Raw genomic sequence first — 18,778 nt, forward strand, 5'->3', positions numbered from 1 at the left:
CCTTTAACTCCCAAGGACTTTTTTCATTGAAGCTTATCAGGGTTAGTTCCTCATAGCTTAAAGTTTTTGTGGATCTAATCATCACACTCTAACAATAACAGTCAGTAAAAACAAAAACTTAGATACATGCTGGCTAAAATGGGAAATTACACTGCTAAAGACTAATAGACTACTTATAGTTTTTAAAGCAATAAGTTAATTAAAACCAACAATTAGGAAAGTTGTCTCATTTCCAACAAGTACAGGCTGGGAACCATGGATGGTGCAGTGGGATCTGGGGCTGACTTATTCTGTTTTACTGGACTAAAACCTGCTACTTGGCTTTGGAGCCTGAAACCTGAGTGCCATGTGCTGCTAGTCAGATTCCCAGGAGTGAGGGGAGCCACAAAAGCATGGGTTGCAGCACCACAGGGAGTACAGGGAGCAGCACAGGCTGATAAAATAAACAAGGCAACACCCTGGCATCCACTCCCAGGGAACCCCATGGCAAAAGGATTTGAAATAGCAAAATGAAGGAAACGTTTACATTTGGACTGGAAAGAAAAGGAGCTTCCATGCAACAGCAAGTTAAACATGGGTCAGTCCCCAGGCTTGAAGGGTTTGCAGTTTCAATCTTATGCTTCAGAATTCTTAGGAATAAATTATAAAATCCCACGTGTTGGAGGAAGAAGGATCCGTCTTCATACTCCCCACCCACCAAGTGAGGGACTCGCTTCTTTCCAAAGGGAGGAAAGTGAGTGCCTGGGATTTTTCCAAATCAATGCTGTGTTTGGAACATGAAGGAAGCGAACACATTTGGGTTTAACTAAAAACACATTATAAAACATAACCAAACCAAACCCTCTTACATTCATTATTCAAAACACAATTACATAAATTAAGTAGAAAAAAGAAAACAACCATTAAAAAAATAGGGCAGGTGACATCTGGAATGTGGCACATGACTACAAATTTATGACAAAAGCAGATAGTAAAGCTCATTCATTTCCCTATTCCATCTTTAAGTCCTGTTAGCCCCACAAATCTTCTTTAAGTCTTGGCAAAAGGCTCTTCCTTGTCCTGCAGGTGATGGCTTCTCACAGAACTGTTCCTTCCTCTCATTGTGGCAGTCATCCTGGAATTGAGAAAACAACCCAGGCATTTTCATTTCTTTATTTCTAATTCAATTGGTCAGTTCTACTTTTCTGAATTTCTGTCTGGTTTGAGTGTGAAATATTTTAATTTCATTATTTAATAGAGGCAAAAAGACCAAACAGAGCAACCCCTAAACTCTTACATTTACTAATCAACAACTCTTGCTAATAAACTAAGTAGAAAAGCAATCTCATGAGTATCCCTATCAAACTATTTCTACCCCCAGTAAACCCTCAAATTAAGTTTTAATCCTCCCACAGGCCATAGCTTCTTATGTACATGTTCCTTCTTCTTGTTGTGTCAAACACCCTGGAAATCAGAAAAAACAAACTTTCATTCTTAATTCCCTTAATTCCATAAATGCTGTTAAACCCAGAAGTGTTATTTTGACCTTTATGAAATATTGCCCATTGTGGGTTTGCCAAAATTTCCTTCTGATGGTTGAGGTTTCAATAAGACCTTTGGGCTGTGAGGGATAATCTTCCTACTGCCCTCAGCATCACACAGGTGGCTTTGGAAATTTAAATCTGTTTCAAGTCAAAAGCAGCAAGTTTCTAGCAGAAAGAGGAACAACTTTTATATGTCTCAAACATCCTGCAAAGAATCGAGGGGCATTCTTTGACCTCTCTATCTCCCTCTTTTCCTTCCTTGGAGGATGGCAGCTCCTCTTTAGGCTACAACAACCTGGAAATCAAAGAGTCTTTAATTATTTTTCCTTCTGTTCAGAAATGGGGAAGAACTAAAGGAAGAAAATAAGCTTGAAAACTCTCAACAGCCCAGGCAATTACAACATCCAACACAAACACAGATCAGCCCATGCCAACTGTCCAAACACTGAGCATTTGAGAAAGAATTTGGATTTGGCCACAAGGATGGGCTGTGAACACCAAGCCTGGAAGAAAATTTATACGCCTCTAATTTATACTGCAATAAGTGGCCAGATAAATAGATAAGATATAGATATACACCTGTATATAGTGTATAACTACTCACCTCCTCCCAGAGTGCAGCTCTGGCACTAGGTGGAGGAGTTCCTGGGCTCAGCTCCCAGAGCTGTGCTCACTGCTGCTATCTGGGACTGCCCTGGGAGCAGGCACAGCCTGCAGCTCACACCTGGGTGGCAGCAGGATCCCCCTGGAGCTCTCCCTGGACAGCTGCATCAGTCGTGGTGGGTGCAGAGTTTAGAGAGGCCGTGGCTTTCTCCCCATTGGGTACTGCTGCTCCCTAGTCAAGCTGGCAGAGCTTCAGTGCCCTTGCTGTGTGCACTTCTGCATGATCTGATGCTTTCCTGCCTTGGATGCTGGACCTCCCCAGGAGTGTCTTATGGGGCTGAGGGAACACACATTTGGTTCCCATTGCTCCTGAAACACCCAAGCACTGTCAGCCACTGTTGTGCCAGCTGCAGGCTCCTGGCACCTCTCTCAGCTTCCCCTGGGGATCCCCTGTTCAGGAAACCAGAGTAGCTCGCCTCAGCAGCCAGCTGAAAAATCAAGCCTGTTGTACTTTCCAGGAAATCCGGGACAATTAATTAATATTTAACTGCAAGTCTCCCAGGAGAGCAGACTGGTCACCAGTGGCACCATCACTCCCCTCTCTTTGGCACTTCTCTACACCTGCACAGACTCAAGTGGCCAGTCCCACCAGGCTGTGCATCCATGGCATGGCTACAATCCCCCTCAGGAGCAGCCCACAGCCAGTTTGGTTCTGATAGAGGATGAATGATCTGGTCCCAGGAATACGTAAGCATCCAGGGCTGGTCTGCTGCTGCTTGCTGCTACAGACTCCTTCTTCCAGGCTGCCAGTGCTGAGGCTGCTCTGTGCTCTGCCAGGGCTCTGCTGGGGCTCACTCTCATCTCACATTTCCATTGACAGCTTTGCATCAGACGGGTCCTTTCAGAGCACACTGACTGATCTCACTGCTTTTTCATTTGAGTAAGACTCTCATCCAGGTAAAGAGATTGATATTAGTTGTACAAATCCAGTGGCTGAGAGCTGAAACCCTCCAGAGCTACAGCTGAAATCCTGCATCTCCACATGATATTTTGTCTGCCACACTCTTTATTTGTGTCTGGTAGGAATGCAAATGTGCTGTCTTCCTTATCTAGGAGAACCATGACTGGGGGGAAAAAAAAAATCCAGTGGGCTGTATTCCATAAACAGTGCAGTCTTGAGTTTAGGAAAGAAAGAGAAGCTTCTCCAATCTCAAGCCATACCAAACCCCCCCCATAAATGGAACTTTGCATCTTTAAGAAACAAGTGACAATTAAAAAGTGAGTGTACCACTTTATCACAGGGTGAGAAGGAAAGGTATCTTCCAAGTGAATTAGGTTCTAAACAGTTTTCATACTGAGAGCCACTCATTGCTGGCACTGGACAAAGCAGTTCCGTCACTGTTTCATCTCCTGTCCTCCCTCATCTGCCTTGCCACAGTGATCAGAGGGATGAGCTGGAGAGCGGCTTGGCTGAGAGTAAAAATGGATGCTGCCCAAAGGAAAAGAAAACAAATGAACCACAACTTTCCAAACTCATTTTCTCATGGGCTCAAGTACTACTCCTCGAGATACCAGAAGGATGCAGAAATAGGTCTGAAGGAACAATCTGCACCTCCACCTTCATGCACCTTGCTAACACATGTCCAGTACCTGGAACACTTGGCCCGTAAGTCTATTAATCCATTTATCAAGATGTCTCCATCTTGATGCAATATTTTCCCTGCCAAGACTCTGGGAATACTGCTTGCAGTCCAGGAATTTTCCACTTTCAGGAAATACAAAATATTGACTTAGAGATCTTCTTTCTTGCAGGCATGGGCTATTCTAGTTGTCAAAAGAGATGAGGAGCATAAGCTGTTCTTCAAGAAACTAGAATACACCTAAAAAATGCTTATCCTAGTAGGATCTGGGCCCATGTGTTCATCTGAAGACCACTGAGGTTTTCAGCACCAAGAGCAGGGAGACAAGTGGTGGAGCACTGAAGGATTCAGTTCTGACTTGCAGGGAGAGCAGCATCTACCTTTGCATCCCCTGCACCTCCTATGCTGGCTGGCACCTTCACAGCAGGGACAGCCAAGTGGCACATTCTGCAGCTCCCAATCTGTCACAAAACCTGGCAGCAGCCCTGTAGCTGTTCTCATCTACTCAATTGTGCCAGGCAGCAAAAAGGAGTCCCGCTCAGTTGTCCCCGTTTTGATGTCAGAAACCTCTAAGAGAGGGGTAGGAGGGAAAAACTGAGGCCCTTCTGGTGCTCAAAGGGAGCCCACCAACAACCCCTTCCTTCCCACAGCCAAGTCTTGGACTGCTTGGCTGGGATGGCTTCAGTGGGCTCCTTTACCACCGGCACCATTTCAGGCCTCCATAGCTGGGATCATCCTACTGCAGTTCACTTGCCACCAGGGAAAACTGAATATGCTACCAAAACACAGAATGGGGCCACAGAAAAGATCAAAGAATGGAACACTTCTCCTGTGAGGAAAGGTTCAAATACCTGGAGAAGTTCAGCCTGGAGAAGGCTCTGGGGAGGTCTTACTGGCTTCAAGAAGGTCTTAAGAAAGATGGGGATGGGTTTTTTATCAGGGCCTGTGAGAAAGGGGAAATGCTTTCAGATCAAAAGAGGATCCATTCAGATTAGGTCTGAGAAAGAAACTGTTTATGAGGAGTGTGGGGAAACACTGAAACAGGTAATCCAGAGAGGTCCTAGGTGCCCCATCCCTGGAAACATTCAAGGTCAGGTCAGACAGGGCTCTGAGCAACCTAATCTACTTTCAGATATCCCCACTTATAATGGGGAAGCTGGACTACATGACCTTTAAAGGTCTCTTCCAACACAAACTATTCCATTATTCTACTCAGTGTTCTCTTGAAAACCACCCAGACTGGGCATTAATATGAGGGGAAGTTCATCTGATGCCTTTGAGTCTGGCTGATGAGAAAACCAATCGTTGCACAGCTGTTTCACTTGCAGCTGCCTCGGCTGTACCTGCAGGAGCCGCTCAGCAGACCATCAAGTGTGCTCATCGGTCTGCAAGCAGCAGGTCACAAAGTCCTGGAACACAGCAGGCAGATGCTCAGTGCTCTCCAGCTTCAGTATCCCTCTCCTAGCTCTGACATCCAGGGCTTAGAGAAAAAGAAAGCACGAGGCTCCACCTGTTCCTTTCATACCCTTAACTGCTCACATAGACCCCATTTTTTAAGCTCCAGCCTCCAGTGGCAGTTTCTTTCCCAGCAGAGGGTTAGAGATGATTTTTCTGCACCAACAAAATGACCCACAAAATTGCACCTACAGCTATTCCAACATGCAAATGATCTTGCCTTGACAGCTGATTTCATGGGCTGACCAAGTTAGTAGGAGTTACATCAGCCAAAAGCACATTTTACTGCCCTGAGGATTGACCTTACAGGCTTTGCAGGCCCTTTTAAAGAGTGAATTTGGTCTAACCACATTATTTCCAAGCATTGTTACATACAATTAATCTCTGCAGTGCTAACTTGTCTCTAAAGCATAGCTTCCATTAAAAAAAGGTGAAATTTTTTGCTCTCTTCCTCATAAAAATGATAACCAAATGCTGAAAAGGAAATCAATTATCAATAAATCCATCAATTTATTCCTTGCTTAAAGGAACAGAAATATTTGGAACCTCAGTTCAACACAGACACATTTAGTTACATCCACAAATATTTTTTGACAGAAATGCTGCTCAGGCAGACAGGAGCTACCTGCAACTCCGTCTTTCATCAGGCTCCAAATTCTCAATCAGCTTCACTTCCCATGGTCAAAGAAAAACTTTTAATTGTCTAATCAGAAAAAAAAAATATGGTCATTCTCTAGGTAATATCCCTATGGTAACTCTCTGCTAATTTTGATCCTCAAGTGAGTGCATTACTGAAGCTAATCCCTGTGCTAAAACATATTTTTAGAAAAGGATTTGGTAATGAATAATTAAGGCATTCCTAGAAGCAGAGGCACTTTCTGAAAGGCCCAGGTAAGTAATTGGCACTGATGTAAGACTGAAATGGGTTCTGTGCCTGCAGACACTGTTGAAATGTTTTTCATACAAATTCCCCAGTTCAAGAAACTTGCCACTGAACATTTCTTGTCATTCTGAGACACAGCTCAATAAGAGTTCAAAAAGTGCATGAGAAATTCAAAGCATCACAGAAGGTCAAAATGGAATATTTTTCAAGTGGAACGTGTCATTCCTCTTATGAGGTTCTCCCATTGAAGCAGCCAAAGCTACACCAGATGTTGATGTGCACCAAGGACAACTTTTGGTAGATGGGCCTTGGTTTAACCTACTTAAAAATGCTTCAAAACAAAATTACAAAACAGTCAGGGACCCCTTTTTTTGCTGATTCAAAGACACTGAAACTTTCTTTCAGGCTACAAGGCTGGGTCCTATTGCAGCAGGCAAAGTTCTTGGCTTGCTCCATGATTCTGAAATGCTTGGAACATCAGAGGTTACTTTGCCACTCACCGAAGCATGGGCTTTTCTGTATTCATGTGCAACTTCACCTGTAATGGGCAAGGGAAAATAACAAAGATGCTGTTAGAAAACTTCCTGTTGTGGAGAATCCCACAGAATGAGTCAACCCAAATAAAGAGCATTTTTCTTCCAGGATGTCCCTCCAGTAGCAATGACTCTTTTACATAGCAAGCAAGAAAGCAGCACAATATACTAGACAGTACTTTATCTCCAACCATTGTAAAGTCAGACTATCAAATCTTTTAATCACAGAATTTAGAAAATAAGTTGCTTTCCCTCAGTTCTGGAGATAACTGCAGAGTCTTTAGACAGCCTTCTCAGAAGCTCTGCCAGCCTGGCTTTTGGAAGTTGTCTTTGTTGAATCAGCAGCTGAAGAAATCACAGATCCCACTGCCACAGGCCAACCCATGCAGGGAAAAGAACTCCTGCAGGTTCAATCATAAAAGCTCCCCTTACACCATGAGAGACCAACAGACATTCCTTTTTTTGGCTGAAGCTGTTGACATGAGTTTTACCCGTGTTAGTATCTTAATGGCATTTTCATTTCAAAATCAACTCAGTTACTAAGGGATAGCATGAACAACGCTTTGATAAAAAAGCCAGATCAGATGCACCTAGGAAAAAACCTCTACTTACTTGCTAGGTGAGTCACCAGCCAGACTTTATCTGGGCAAAAATAGAAAGAATAGGCCAGTGGAAAAAAATTACTAACTGCATCAAAGATTTGCTTGAACATTTCTAGTGATGCCGAGCAGCAGTTTTGCAGACTGTGCACTGAAAAAGGAAAGTATGGGTCCCCCAGGGCCAAGGGGCAGCCTATCAGCTGAGAGCCCTTGGGTCAGGAGAACCCTCTTGCAACAAGAATATCAAAGGGGTGCTCTGGTCAGTCAGGCTTTCTGTGCACCACAGCAACATTCTGTTGGCAGAAGCACGGCGTGGCAACTTACTGCTGACATCACAGTAGCAGCCGTTCTCAGTTTGCAAATTTATGCAGTCTTCTGGAAAGCTAATGAAAAAAACCCATTTCTGAAAGGACTCCAGAATACAACACTCCAAACAAGTATGCCCTGGATGCCAATCTGAACTCTGAGAAGAACCAAGGACATGAAGGAACAAAAGTAAACATAACCTTTGATCACCAATTCTTCCAGCTGAGAATAGGAATGCTTCTCCCATCTCTGTTAGTTCTGAAAACAAGCCACAAAGAAAAGTCACCTTTTCACTCACATTTAGGGGCCAGAAGGAGATACAGAATTCATTTCAGGAGTGTTCCACAAGATGGAATGGTTTCAGGTTACTTCTTGCCCACTTTGATGTAGAACTTTGCTCTAACTATGGAGCCTGTCCATAGAATTCTGTCCATACAGAATTCATTTCAGGAGTGTTCCACAAGATGGAATGGTTTCAGGTTACTTCTTGCCCACTTTGATGTAGAACTTTGCTCTAACTATGGAGCCTGTCCTCCCTTTTTTGCAGCAAGATGAAACCCCTGACATAAAGCCCCCATGTTTCTGATTGCTAACTCATCCTTTGGAATTTTAACATTTGAGAGCATCCAAGACTTCCAGATTCTGCTCCAGTCTTGTTCTGCTGGAGCTCTGTAACAGCCTGGCCCACTGCCCCTAGAATGCCCTGCAGATGTCAAGCCCAAAGAAAGAGGGTTTAGAATAGTTAAAAGCTGCAGCCTCACAGATCAATACCAAGATCCCATGCTACCTTGTTAGATGATTTGCAGATGTTTTGGTCATCTGCTTCATGTCCAGACTGGCTGGAGAGCCACGAGTGTTTCCATGGGCAAGCAATGGCCCTGCAGAAAGCAGGAGCAGCAGGTAAAGGGAAACGGAATCCTCCCTTTGGTGATTCCTACTTTACAGGCACTGAAGTTTAAAGAGTTAGGATTCTTTCAAACTTACCTGTGATATACAGAGATGTGGAGTCACTTGCCCTTTATCCTGAAAATTCAGTGGACTAAAAGAGCAGGGTCCAGAATCCCAGTGCTGCTGAAGCCCTTTGAGTGGATGTTCCACAGTGGATATTCTTGATTAATTGTAGCATTGTGAATTATTGTGCTCTTTCTTTGGAATTATTGTGCTCTTTGGAATAACTGTATTATTTTGAAGGTGGCTGTGATTTCGAGTCATGTGTCTTACTCTATAGTGTCACTGTGATATTTTATGAAAAATCCCTTCGCCAGGATTTCTTCTTCTAGGAAGTTGAGAAGCCTCAGAGAAAAATGTAAATAATAATTAGCTGATTTGCTTCTCCCTGTTTTGCTGCTTTGGAATGTGGTCTGGACATTATTTATCAACAGGTGCTTGTTTGATTGGTTCCATGTGAATTGTTTTAATTTAATGACCAATCAAAGCCAGCTGTGAGTGACTCTGAGGAGTCACGGGTTTTATTATTCATTCTTTTCTAGCCTTCTGATGTACCCTTTTCTCTAGAATTTAGTATAGTTTTGGTATATAATTTCTTTAATTTAATATAATATGATAATATAATAAATCAGCCTTCTAAGAATATGGAGTCAGATTCATCTCTTCCCTCGTCCTGTGACCCTCACAAACACCTCACTATAGCTGTGAAATGTGAGTGGAAAATGTCTATTTGAACAGGAAGTGAGCTCAGTTTCATAAAAACAAATATCAGGACTAAGGATTCCTACTGTGGGCTCTCCCTGAATTCAGGAAAGAAAGTCTTCATAGTAGATCATATTATAATCATTATTTTATGTAGTCAACCACTTCCAAACTGCCTTAAGAGTCATTTGTAAAGAACTTTGAGCACCTCAGACAGCCTATGCTTAGTGATATCTCTCATCCCCTACTTTATGTAATGGTAAATGCTCTAATTGTTTAATATCTTTTTAACATCGTGGTGCCCAAAACTGTCCCCAGGACTCGAGGTAAGGCTGCCCCAGTGCAGAGCGGAAGGAGATAATCCCCTCTCTTGCCAGCTGGCAACGCTGTGCCCTCACATTCAACTGGCCATCAACCAGGAGCCCCAGGTCCCTTTCCACAGCACTTCTTTCCAGCCTCTCATCCCCCCAATTCATTTGTACATCCAGGGTTTCCCATTCCAGATACAGAATCTGGCACTTGTGTTTGTTATTTGTATTTTTTTTTTCTTGATACATTCTGTTTAAATGTTTTCTTTTTAAACATCATTGTTTTGGGGTTTTTTGGTTTGGGTTTGTTGTTTTTTTTTGGTTGGTTGGTGTTGCCTCTTTTTTTTTAAAATTTGTTTTGGTCAGGGGAGAGTTTTGTTGTATTTTTCATTTGTTTTTCATAGGAAAGAGGACCTGGTCTTCCAGGTCTCTTAGCTTTTCAAGACTGACACGTGAAATAATAACAACTATTATCTACAACATTTCAAACACTTGGGTGTTGATTATATTTCAGTTCTGTCATTTACATTCTGCTTTCCCAAACAAATCCTACAGAGTCACTCAGGACTGCCAGACAGCACCAAAAAAGATTGTTGGACAGTTCCTATGACTGCAGTTCAGTGCCATGTAGAGCAAACCTTGCATGTCATTTGTAAACCACCTGGGGATCCTTTGAGTTGAAAAGCAGGGTGTGAATTGAAAATATTTATTTTTATTATTATTGCTGTAAACAGACTGGACACGCATCCATTGTAACATTCACTCTGTTGACACCTAGACCAGCAGTTGTATTAATATTGTCCCTTTACTTTTCAGTGTGTATAAGACTTTGCATATTTTCAAGAAGCCTGTTTTTATCAAAGACTGAATCAAATTACACCAAATACCCACCCAGTCTGCCAATCTCCAACATACATGGAAGTTGTGAAAAAACAGGCACCTGTAACAAACAGATGTGCTCTTGTTGTTTCAGTTCCTAACACAATTAAATTTTACAGAAGCAGCAATGAATTTAGACTTCAGGCACCTGTATGCTTTTGTAAAACCTGTCAATGAACAAAACTAGGATCTTGAATTCTTGTCTTTTTGGAACAGTCTCAGTGCTCTAAATCAGCTGACAACCTGACTTGGAATATTAAAACCAAAAATATAGCCCTACCATGTCAGAACAAAGGTTCACTGAACTCTGTGTTCTATATCAAGCTCTGTATTGTACCCCCATCACTGCCCCAAACCAAATGTTAATAACATGCTAAAGAAGCTAAAAATGTTCCAGAAAGTAGGCTGTGATGATATTAGAGGCCCAGTTAGTCGGGGTATTAAATAGACTAGTTTTTGCATACACTGTGGTACCAGATTTTGGTTTGAGAGCTGCCATTAAGACTCTAAACCCTGGTGCAGCCCACTAGACAGAGATGTACGTGGATACTCAGCTTGATGCTAGACTTAATTATCAACAAAACAATGGCATCAATAATCAAAAGAGATCAAACCCTCAAAAAGTGGAACTAGAACTCATAGCCATTTCTTTTAAGGTTTAGTTGAATCTGACCTGAGGCTTGGCTGGTCCCTTAGCTTAAGTTTAGTCAGAAAAATTTCCTGTCAATGGAGCACACTAAAACAAGCAAGGTAAGCAAATGAAAAAGCCCCAACAAAACCAAAAGAAAGAAGCGGTGAAGTCAGAAACAGTCATGTAAATATTCTTGACTAACAACAACCAAAAAATAACCACATTCCTCTGAGAAATGCAGAGGGTCAGAAGACTGACACCCGGTAAGATCAAGGATTGACCCACTCCAAGAGACAGCGGTCAGTACCTCATACCTGCACTGGGCTGGTGAGCACATTAACGCTCAGCCCAGCACAGGGGGCTGGGGTTACTGTGCCTTGGCCAGCAGGAAGGGTCATTACCTTGGCCATAAACTCTGTATACTCCTGCTTTCCAGTGACTACACGTGGTTAAGGGTACACATTACAAGTGACTAAAAAGCTGAGGTTTTTAAACGCAAAGCATTCCTGCTCTCACACCTTTTACACCTTGCAAAACACACACATAGCTTGTTCCTACAAAACCCAGCTAACAGCCTCATTAAGCTCCTTGCTGATTCCAAGTAATGTTTCTGCTGCAATGGCTCCAGTTAGCACCACGCAACAGATTTGAAACAGGGCACAAAGAGCTTGACTTTTATTGTAAAAAAGCACTATTCTCAAACAAGCAAAGTCTACTTCATTTTTTTTTCTTTTTTTTGTGGGGAGAGGGGGGAGACGAGGGTAGGCAGGGGTGTGTGTGGTAGGGTGAGTGAGCAGAGAATGTGACCATTTAATTGCTGCAGCAAATAAAAAATTGTAATATGCGAGACCCCCAACAGTGCCACTACTTGGACTCGCTTCCAGGACACAGGTTGCAGCCTTGGATACACTTCAGTCCAAACTCTATACACTTCAGTCCAAACACTTTACATTTTAAAGCTGGACTTATGCCCCAGCTCCTTATCCAGGCTTGTGTGCATTGAACCGATATTCCAGCTACAAGCAACCAACGAGGCATTCCGACTACCAAGGCTTTACCAGCAGCCCGCGCAGACCTATCGCGGCCACCACCTCAGCACAAGCCAGCGGGCGGAATTCCTCATCATTCGCCTGCATAACAAAGACTAAACCTCTCCGTTTGCCGGATGCTCCCCGTCCACCTCCTTCCCTGGAAGCTTCAGCACCGCGGACAGCGGCGGAGGTCGCGGGGGTCCCGGCGGGGTCCTGGTGCCCGCCCGCCCCTGGGTGCGCCCCGGCCGGAGCAGGGTCGAGCTGGAGCCTGTAAGCAAACTGCAGCCTGACATCCTACTTTTCCTTCCTGTCTGGAAAGAATCCCCTCCTCTCCCAAGCCGTTCTGTTCCTCAGTGCTCTCTGCTTTGCTCTCCTTTGGTGATCCAGAAGTATTGCAAAGATGACTTCAAAAGCTGTGAACGGGAATTTACCTCTGTAATTGTTCAATTCTTTGTTGCTGTCTCTGTGTCTCTACCTGTATTTTCTTCTTGATTTTTCGTGCAGGGAAGTCAGTTTCAGCACAAACTAGCAAGTTAGGCTAAAAATGCCTCACTTTCCAGTGATGTTGCTTGATCAAGGAAGGACTTTCCGTAAACATGAGAAGGGGGGACTGGAAATAAAAAGTATTAACCTTCCTTATGGAACAACCTTGTCTCCCCATTTTCATCAGTTTCCATGTGTGGAAAGTTCTACTTAAATATTCATTTGTAAAAAGAGGATACTTAAAGTTGAAGGAGTAAAAGTATTAGTGAAGTACAGCATTGTAGGACTGACAAACAGGCACAAAATTTTAAGAAATGCAAGGCAATTTGATGCCCCAACATAAAGCCAAATTAGGCACAGGTACTATATTTGCATCTTTATTTGTATGGTCCTATGTGTGGTTCTTATTTCCTCATGGCATCACCAGCAGGCTCGAAATATGGGATTTCCACACAGTCCCTTCAGGCATCGACAGTCCCCTCTTACACAGACCCTGCTCAAACAGCCAAAGAATAATATAAAATTTGTTTCCAAGCTGGATCATCTCAGACTTTAAGCAGGCACATGTCAAATACTCAGATTTGGTGAACCACCAGTTAAAAGCTGCCTTACAATCACGAAGCCAATATAACAGCAGGTAATGCAATGCCAATACTATCACAGATGTTTGACTCTGGCTCATTCACTAAAACAGTGGGTTCCTCCCATAGATGCCAGGTGAGGTTAGGCTGGGGCTCCCTAACATGAGGCAGGCAGGATTTTGAAGAAATAATTGCTTTCAATAATAGTCAGAGAGTTGGAAGACCAAAAGAAAGAAGAAGATGTACTGCAGGACACTTTCTCTTTGAAGTGTAAATGCCTAACACTTCCAAGCCTACATATGACTGGTTTTAGACTCACCCACTCACCTCACCCATGCTCACCCACAATCCACCTGAGAATACTGATCACAAATTGGTAGCAGCTGCCACTCACAGAACGAGGTGAGAAAGCAGTATGATTTCTTATGGAAATAAGCATAAAAATGGCTTTGCTGCCTGTATTCACATACAGCCAAAGTGTGGCTGAAGTCTGTTGAATTACAGAGGATCTCTCCTACTGTACTGCTGTGGTGAGAGGCTCTGAAAAGGGAGAAGTGGAAATCACTGAGCAGCACTGAGTCACACAAATGTTGTGTACAGCTCTACAGGCTTGCAGGGGAAAATTCAGCCTTGCTTGTACTTCCAGTAGCTTTAAGCTGCAGGATGTTGAATCTGGATCAGGACAAATTGTAGAAGCCTTGCAAAGACTTCCACTCTGGCAGTTTCTTAACAGCTTTGTCACTGTTGGTACCCAAAGCAGTGAGCTTGGCTATGCCCATATGGGCTGGAACAGCAGCTCTGGATAGCAAGGAGGGAATTCTCAAGGCAATAATGTGACTCTTATTTTGGCAATCTGTACATATATGAGGAAAATGGATGTAAGCTAGCCAATGTAATTATTTAAGAATTTAAAATTTCAGGATAGTAAGTAGCATCTCTTGGTGCTTTTACTCCCAAAAAAGCTAGAGGCAACAGAGGAATGACACGGCTTTTAAATATATAATGCACAACAAACTGCAAATGCAAGCCTGTGCCTGGGAACAGAAATTGGAGAAAAATACACTACGTTGAGCCTTTAGAGCATAAGAAAGCAAGAGGATCTTGGAAAAAATGCAATGCTCATTAGAAAACAAATGCATCTCACAGTTCAAAGAAGTCTAGTTTTAATTTCTATAAATAGAAGGAATTTTTGATCTATAGTAGTATGTGTTTTATTACACAGCTTTAGTCAGCAGTGGAAGAGAGAGAATTGGGACTTCTACTCTTCCTCCATAACCCATTTGGAAGGTTTTTCATGAAGGAAGTACGGAGCATCTAATTGAATCTCAAGGAGACAACGTCCTAACTACAGCTCTGGAAAATGATGTTTCAGTAGAAACCATGAGTTATCCTGACATGTTTTTCTTTCTGGAAAACAGCTGCTTCCTGAAGTTCCTGGAAGTCCCAGGGAGGATGGGCCAAAATAATGGTTTTAATGAAGGCATTATAAGAGTGGGCTTCCCATGGCCCCCTGCTCCCCTGCTCTTGACTACCATGCAGCAGACTGAGGTGCAAAAACTGTGCCAAGCTGTGCTAGCTACACAGAGCAGTTTTTGTTAGGAAATTTTTCCTCTGGTGTAATCTGGAACAGACCATAGCAAGCCAGATCAGTCTTAAACCCCTAGTATCCTGATCCTGGATAAAAAAGTGGGCTCTTTACAGATGACAGCCCGGAAGGCCTGTGCTTTCACATGTCAGCTAAAAGCTGTATGCAGGATAATTACCTTTGCCTAGTGGAGTACTCTGCCACACAGGATAGATGTCCAAAGGGCAACAGCCTCCTCCTCCAGCCAGAATCTGTTCCTTCTCCTAATCCTATCTGCTTCTTGCTCTCACCTTACCTCAGAAGGAGCTCAGCTTTCTGCTGAGCCTTACGCACAAACCAAACCAAAACCACCCTGCAAAGAACCGGAAAGATTTCTCACCTGCACTATAGCCTCAAGCCCAGCAGTATTATAACAGTTTGCAATGCCAAGACCCAACACAGCAAATGTTCCCTGCAGTATTCCCACAATGGGGAACTGGGAGATCTCAGCTTCCCAGGCCCTTCACTCCAACTTGCTCTTTGACACTGACATCTTGTGACCAACTGTGCATATGACAACTCACTTACTCTGATGGAGATGGGACCCTTATTTCAAGGGGATTGCTCATCCCATTTTATATCCCCTTCTTTCTTTCCTGTAGGATCAGTGGATCTCTTCACAGGCCAAAGGACCAGAGTAAAGATAAATTAAGACCAGAGAAAAATCCACTCAGGCATTGAAGTGTAAACAGACTATGCTGAGAAATCTGTATTTCCATCTGTTTCCACTAACCCCCAAAATTGACACTGGTGCTCCCAGTGACTGGTGCACAGCACCATTAGCACAGCTGCTCCCCCACACGTCCCTCACCAACACCTTCACTGAGAAAAACACAGTTCTTCTTCTCTGCCACTTGTTTAAGATGTATCCTTCAATACTTGCCTCTCAGAGCCAGCCACTAGAGCCAGCAATGCACTGATCTTCACCATGTTTAATTGTCCTCTACAGGAGGCAGGACATTCTGTCGCCTTTACAAAAAGCAAAAAATGAGTTTTGAAAAAGTAAGGTAGTCTAGCAGTCACTGTCAAGGTTCTGTTACATCCCTCTGTTACATGAAAGCTATCAGCTCCCTGGAGGGTTGACACTGTTAAGACTGGGTTTGCACACAGAAAACACTAGAATGTGACTTTGCTGAAAGTTCTGAAGTTTATTCCATGTTCATTTACCAATGAACTCCATGGAAGTGTTCTATAGATATATATTTAACCTGAAGGAAAGAAAATATAGATATAAACTACAGTTTAGATATGAACTACTCTTACAGATCTGTACTGGATAGGTTGTCATCCAAATTTAGGATGTAACTTCACAGACAACTGAAGTAATCTCATTATCATTACAGTTCTTACAATATAGAACTCTAACAAAAATGCAGCCAGCATTTAGGGTCAGCATTTAGGCCACTTACCTCAGTGACTACATACTTTCCAGCGTGCTCTCTGCTATTCTTGGCACCCACTTACACATCACTGAACTGCCACACCTACACCAGTGAACTGGGCATGTCTGGGATATTCCTAGGCACCCAGGACAACCAATGTGGAGGTGCCTGTGCTAATAAATTCTCTCATTCTCCAAGCAGGCTGGCTGCACACAAACAGCTTCCAAGAATGTGCCAGCTGCAGAAGAATGTTTAGAAGTCCTTGGAAGTGCTCTGCTTGGCACAGGCCAGCATTGTGCCAGCCAGCAACTGTTTACTGACAATAAGTAATCACATTCCTTTGCCTGGGCCCTGGTTAACTTACAACCAAAAATGCTGCCCAAATCTCCCAGCATGGAGTGTCTAAGCATACTTGATATGCCAGGACAGGATGCTATCCAGAGGGATCTCCTTACTTTGCTGTGGTGGTTTCATCTGAAACACTGTGTCCAGCTCTGGAATCCTGCTCCTTTCTTGGGGCACAAGAAAGACATGGACCTGTGACAGCAACTCCAGAGGAGGGCAACAGGAATGATGACAGGAGTAAAACATCTCTCTTTTGAGGAAAGGCTGAGAAACTGGAATTTCTCAGGCTGGAGAAATCTCCAGGGTCACTCATTGCAGCCTTTTAACAGATGAAGTGGTCTTGTAAGAAAGATGGAGAGAGAATTTTTACCAAGGCTGGTAGTGACAGAACAAGGCGTAACAGAGAACCAAGAACTAAGAAGAAGGTCCCTGAAATAACAAAGAAAAGGAAAAAAAAAAAAAAAGTCATCCATACAGACACAAAATCATTGCAGCAAAACAAGAGAGCAATGCAGGAATCAAGAGTATATTACTGTCACTTACCATATTTCATTAACTTACAAGAATTTAGTAGTATTGAAGTGGAACATTTTCACATCAAACTTTTAACCATCTTTCTACAGTGATGACTGAAAATTATTGAAAGGCATAATAATAGATGAATCAACCACTGAGCAAAAAAATGATGAGTTCTAGAAGTGTCTTTCTTGCTCTAAATTGTTTTTAGATGTAGGTGAAATGCAAATCATTTAGGTGAAATGCAATCAGGATGGATATTTTAAGCATTGTTTTGAGGTTCACTGAAGTGATTTACATGAAGATTGTGTGCAAGGCATTTCAGCATCATGTGAAAGTTTAGCTATTATGCAAACAACATAACCGAGGTCGACAAGAAAACTACCAGAAAAATCATTCAAAACACTTGTGTGACACTGTGCCATTTTAAATATTACATTTTTAGCTCAAATTTACTCTTTATGTTCTTGCTGTGAGTTTGTGATTGTCCCAGCTGCCTGCCTGTGTCGATTTACAGCCGATGAAAGGCCAAGTAGGTCCACATTTACTTTTGAGATTGTAATACATTTTAACAACAGAAGTTAACCCTACATAGCTTAGTTTGACAAGTCTTACCATTTTCATTATTTTTGTGGAAGAACATTGGCTTTTTATTTTTTGATATTTACTGCTGAATTAGGCCTCTTCTAAGACTAACAGCTGTGCCCCACAGAATGTGCAAAATGAGGTATAGGATTAATAGGTTCTAGGCTATCTTTTAAAGGAGAAAAGTACAGTGTGATACAAGGAGAGATTTCCACAGTCCACCACTTAATGATGCTGGAGAACACAGATGCAATCTGCAAAGACTTTAAAGTAACCACTGGCAACTTAAACCAACAGGAAAGACACTTACTGAATGTTCTTGAGGGGAGGCATATTTAAGAACTACAATAATCTGCTTGTTCCTGGGGATGCAGGTCTGCCAGCAGTGATGCTGACCCCTTATCAGGATATGAAAGCACAGTATGCACAAAATGCAATCCGCTTTCAAATAACCAGAGTGCACTAATACCTGCATTTTTCTGCAGCGCAGCAGATCTTATCAGGTAGAAATGCCTTTTACCCAGAAACTACACCATAGGTGCTCTGTGAGGCCTCAAGCTTTCTGGACTCTCCAGAGTCCCATGGCTAGGGATTTGTATGGCCAGTTCCTCACAATCAGACAAGCTGCAGGAGACCTGTTCCATTCACTTTTCTATGCATCTAACCCATAGATGACCCTATACTGGGCAGGTGTTCCACCTGCCTTCTGCCCAGAGATCCTCCTGGCAAAGAGGAGAGTGTTCCTGTCATTAACTTGCATAAGGAATGAGCACTCAGCAAAAGGCAGCAGCCCTTTTACCAGTAGTGCTTAGCCCAGAGGATTTTCAGCTTCATGTGGTCAGTCCCACAGGTAGCCAGCCCTTTAGAGAGCAGGAAGGACTCCCCTGGAAGAGCTGCACAGCTGGCACATTTCCAGGTGCCCAGTAAATTTGACAAATGCATGGAGCTGGCACCCCAGCAGGTCTGGGATGAATCACTTGTCTGCCTGGTGTGTCATTTGCAGCTCTGTATTTGCTGTGCCATCCTGTGCAGCCCTAATCTAGGAAGACAGGCACAGCCCTGCTGGTTTGAAGACAGACCAGACCAGGTCCTTTGCCAAGGTCCTGTTTGTCTAGTGGGACGTGCCTAAGATCCATCGGGCTACAAGTGTTGTAACCACCCACACAGTGAACTGACAATTCAGCAAATTTCTCAGTCAGGCTGTCCTTGGCTGAACAGGGA

At 43.1% G+C, this 18,778-nt stretch overlaps 1 long non-coding RNA gene across 1 annotated transcript; it reads right to left on the reverse strand.

Annotated features, from left to right (window-relative positions):
- Positions 1 to 932: 932 nt before the first annotated feature.
- LOC135300129 (uncharacterized) lies at positions 933 to 7,541 on the reverse strand. The gene is made up of 3 exons (XR_010362016.1): positions 7,250 to 7,541; positions 6,605 to 6,642; positions 933 to 1,114 (listed from the first exon to the last, which is right to left on the reverse strand). It is a non-coding gene; the product is annotated as an uncharacterized LOC135300129 (long non-coding RNA).
- Between the last annotated feature and the right edge of the window lie 11,237 nt (positions 7,542 to 18,778).

Source organism: Passer domesticus, chromosome 1 (genome assembly GCF_036417665.1).
Source record: "Passer domesticus isolate bPasDom1 chromosome 1, bPasDom1.hap1, whole genome shotgun sequence".
Lineage (NCBI taxonomy): Eukaryota > Metazoa > Chordata > Aves > Passeriformes > Passeridae > Passer > Passer domesticus.